General features: G+C 35.5%; 1 pseudogene; it reads right to left on the bottom strand.

The window, feature by feature from the left end:
* Positions 1-3,601: 3,601 nt before the first annotated feature.
* LOC121464341 lies at positions 3,602-4,059 on the bottom strand (annotated as a pseudogene).
* Between the last annotated feature and the right edge of the window lie 664 nt (positions 4,060-4,723).

Genomic DNA, 4,723 nt, shown 5'->3' with positions numbered 1-4,723 from the left:
ATTGTTTTGTTCTTTGGGGAAGATCTGTACTTATATTCAAGGTGTTAATATAGCTTACATTTATGTATAATAAATACATGAGTTCATTTTCCTTGTGTTCCCATTAGCATTTACTGTCATTTGCCTTTCTGATAGGGCAAGATTTTCTCCCTTTTTGTAGCTGCCTCTGCACTCTAATTATTGTTTATCTTTCTGTGTATATTTTTAATTCCATGCAGTCCTGTTTGTTACTTAATGTTCTTATTTTAGACTGTTGAAGTTCTTTTCAGAAAGCCCTTGCCTATCCCCATATGTAAATATTTTTCCAGTGCTTCTCCCTAGCAGTCTCAGTATGAAGTCTTAAATAAAGATCTTTAAACATTTTCAACATGTTTTTGTATGATGAAGAGGTGTGGATTTACTTTCATTTTTCTACATGCTGATATACAATTTAATCAGCCACCTTTGTTGAAGAGAGAGTCTTTCTTCAATGTGTATTTTGAAAGCTTTTAAAAGGAGGAGACACACCTTTAAGGCCAGCACTCAAGAGGCAGAGGCAAGGATACTGGGTTTAAGGCCAGCCTGATCTACAGACTGAGTTCCAGGAAAGCCAGGATGCACAGAGAAAAGCTATCTTGTGAAAGAAAAAAAAAAAAAAGGATTGTGGTCATGGCTCATCACTGTGTGGGCTTGCATCTGGGTTCTCTTTTGTGTTCTAGTGTCTGCTCATGAGTCACTGCCCTGCTGCCTTTGAGACAATCATAAATGGAATTGTCTCTGCTTTCCTGCTTGCATTGTGACTTCTGCACTTTTGTAGTTTAGATGTTGTACATTATTTTACTGTTCATGTGGTTTATTTTATGAATATTTGAGAATTATCTGTTAAATTCATTTCCTCTATGATGTATGTTTATTATAATATTTGTAGAATTTTACTCCAGAAGGTCTATCTAAAGATGAAAGTGAAGCCCATAATATATCAAAATCTATGTGATGTTCCTATGTTCATTAATGTCTATGTCATGAAACAGAAGCTACTATGCCTAGTATATAGAGACTTTTGTTTGTACTTTTTCAAGAAACTATTTTCTCTCTTAATGTGTATGATGCTATCTTTTTAGACTAATTTTATTTAGGTCTGCCTTACAAGGTTACCTCCTACACCTAGTACATATAAACTTGTGCTTGTGTTTTTCAATAAATTTTTCCTCTATTAATATGTATGATGCTATCTTTTCAGGCTATTTCTATTTGAAGTCTACTATACTAGATTACAGATTACCGATACCAGCTGAAACATTAATTCACAGTATAAACTTATACTGGCCTCCCAAAACTCAGTGTGTTTGCTATTGATGTGTGTTTCTTAGAAACAACAATGGATATCTTGTGGATATCTTTGTTTGTGGCTTTTTGTTCTTTTTTTTTTTTTTGACAGGGTTTCTCTTTGTAAAAGTCCTAGCTGTCCTGGAGACTAGCTCTTGTTGACCAGGCTGACCTTGAGATCACAGAGATTCACCTGCTCTGCCTCCTGAGTGCTGGGATTAAAGGTGTGTGCTGTCACCTGTTCAAGGAGGACCCCCTTGTTCATCCCGGCCACCTGGCTAACTTAGCCCCAAAATAATCACACCGAAACTGTATTAATTAAATCACTGTTTGACCCATTAGCTCTAACTTCTTATTGGCTAACTCTTATATATTAATTTAACCCATTTCTATTAATCTGCATATCACCACGAGGTTGGCCTACCAGCAAATTCTCATCACATCTATCTCCAATGGGTGGGTGGGGGGTGTCCACGGTGTCTCCTCACTCTGCTTTCTTCCTCCTAAAATACAGGTCTGTCTTCCCTGCCTACCTAAGTTCAGGCAGGGCAGGGCAGGGCAAGGCAGGGCACGGCAGGGCATCCAGTCTGGGATTTATACTAGTACTGTCTCGATTACTAGACTTTTTAGCACATATATTTACAAGACAATATAAACAAACATATGCATTTCATGGCATTAATGGCTATTGGTCTTCTAATATTAATCTTCCAAAACACCAGACTAAGCTGAGATATCTAGCAAATTCTACCAAGATTTAAAGGAGAAATGACAAAAAGTTCTCTGTTTTCCGAAGAAACAGAAGAAAAGGGTACTTTCAGTTCCTTTATGCAGTCATTGTTACCCTAATAGGCTAGAAGTAGGCATCCTAAATCTGACAGAAACTGCATATTAATATAGTTATTAAACACAGACTGAAAAACTCTCATCAAAATATTACACCAAGCCATAAATCACATAAAATAAATTATGTAATTCAATAAACTGAGACATTTTATAGATCTGGTTCAGTATTTTAAAAATTAGTTATTATAATCTATAAAATTAACATGCTAAAATGCCAAAAAAGAAATATGAAACAGTTTAAGAATTTATAAGAAACTTACTATTTTAAAATATGAATTCCATGTAATAATAGCTATATGTTGCAAACACCATACTATATTAAACTGTTATCATTTACTCAAAATATATTATAGACATAAATATAAAATATAAATTATAACATTTCTAAAAAATAATACAGGAAAAATTCTAAAGGCCCTTAAGCTAGGCAATGAGTTGTCTTTGTTTTCTTACCTAATTAAATCAGGTAACATACATTTAAAATTGCTAGTAAGTTTTTTAAAAAAGGACAGATACTGATATTTCATACATGCTCAGAGCCAGTTTATAAATACCCATTCAGTAAAATTCTATCACAAATCTGCATCAATGAAACAAACTGGTAAAATTCTCCATTTGACAATCAATTTGTCAAATGGAGAAGACCAAAACAGAATATTCCATGTGATATAATTTTAAATACAATTCTCACATCAGGAAAGAAGAATAAGTACGTTACAATAAACTGTACAAAGGTAAAGTAGAATAACAAAAAAACATTTTACTAAAGCATAAGATTTACAGAAGTTTCCAGACATGCTATAAAGAAAGGTCAGAAGATTTTCTTCTTCTTCTTCTTCTTTCGGAAGGGGGGATGGGGCAGAAAATCTACACTTGACAACGAAGTCACAGTGTTATTAGTGAGGGCTGTGATGTTTATTTAATGTTCCCATTTTGATTCAGACAATCAAGCTTGTTCATCTATAGTGTCTAAAGTTAGACTTGCTAGAGAACATATTCTAAAAATCTGGTTAGCTGCATTTAACTGCTGCAATTAGATCCCACAGGAGGGGCAGGGGGAAAGGAGACTATAAAATTAAAGTAAAACTTTCCCGCTATAAAATAAAATAGAAACACTGATACCCTGGCAGCTAACCCTGACAACTACCTTCATTCACAGTGCTTTGTACTTAAATTATGGTGGGGAAACATGTCCAAGCAGAGTCACTGCTTTTAAACACTTCACAACAACCTGGATAACACTTCTAGCCTCTGCTCATGCTTTCCTACAGTGTCAGAACAAAACATAGATTTGCAAATCACCAAAGATGAAGATGCCTGGGCTTTATTTTGTAATGTTTCTAACTGTGTCCATTAAATGCAAACCAAAAAAAAAAAAAAAAAAAAAAAAAAGGAAGCGTCTTGGCAGAACAGGAGAAGTAATGTATGTACACTTGATGATCTGATTGACTTAAATATTATTCATGGCATATAGCCTAGTCCATACTCTCGCTGTTTCTATGGTGTGGGCTTCATTCATCTTCCACTGCTCGGCTACATCATTTGCTAATGGATCATCTGGATTAGGAGCATTTAACAAAGCCTGGATTGACAGCAGAACTGTGCGAATCTGTAGTGCTGGGGCCACTCACCTTTCAAAATATCTAAACATATTCTTCCCATCATGTCTACATTGGGATGATAAACTTGGGTCCTGAAACGTACTTTAGGTGCTGCCTTTGGGTATTCTTCTGACAGGACTTGTTCAAGTTTAAAAGTCCCTCCCTCAAAGAGGGAATCCTGGGAGCCCCCAATGACTGCATGAAAATAACAGGCATTGCTCTCATTGGGTTCTACTTTAATGCCAGGAACTGGTTCTGCCAGCAAACGCTGGGTTTCCTTGATGATCCTGTGGGGCAGCCCCACCATCTTGTCAGAACCCGAGTTCGGACTCTGCTCTTGCTTCCCAGCAGTGAGTTTTCTATAAGCAACAAAAGCATGATCTATAAAAGACAGTATTAAAAACTAGCTTCATTAAAGTTAAAAACATTATTAAGATTGCAAGTAAGAGAGAGTTCCTGAAGGACAGGGGGGGATTCAGTTTAAACACCTTGAAGGTGACAGTAAAATGTGTTGGTGATTTAGAGTTTCTTCATTCTCCATGTCCCCATGGTTATTCCAATGGTAAGGGAATGTGAGTGGGCTTAAACCATGTGATGGTGGCCCTGACCTTCTGAGTTCTCCACATATTCTAAACTAGTTCACTTTAATTTGTCACATGAGGAACATCAATTTATAATATATCAGGAATAATTATTTTGGAGATTGAAGTTTTATACAATATTTTATGGGTCTAAGCTCAATTATCAAAATAACCTTCCTGATTTTTTCCCCACAAATAGGGCAAAACTGTAAATTAGTTTAATTTGATCATGCTTTCTAATAGAAGTTTATCTTACTACCCTGATATCGAAATTAGCTAATAGAACATAGGTTGACTCAATGCTTACATATGTAGATCTGTGACACATGCTTATACATACTAGCACTAGATAATGACATGAATATGGATCATTCTATATTTACAGTGCAT

This window comes from Microtus oregoni, unplaced genomic scaffold (assembly GCF_018167655.1).
Source record: "Microtus oregoni isolate MIOR12 unplaced genomic scaffold, Mior012 000001F_ref0000356, whole genome shotgun sequence".
Classification (NCBI taxonomy): Eukaryota; Metazoa; Chordata; class Mammalia; order Rodentia; family Cricetidae; genus Microtus; species Microtus oregoni.
This window is presented reverse-complemented; position numbering and strand designations above follow the sequence as displayed.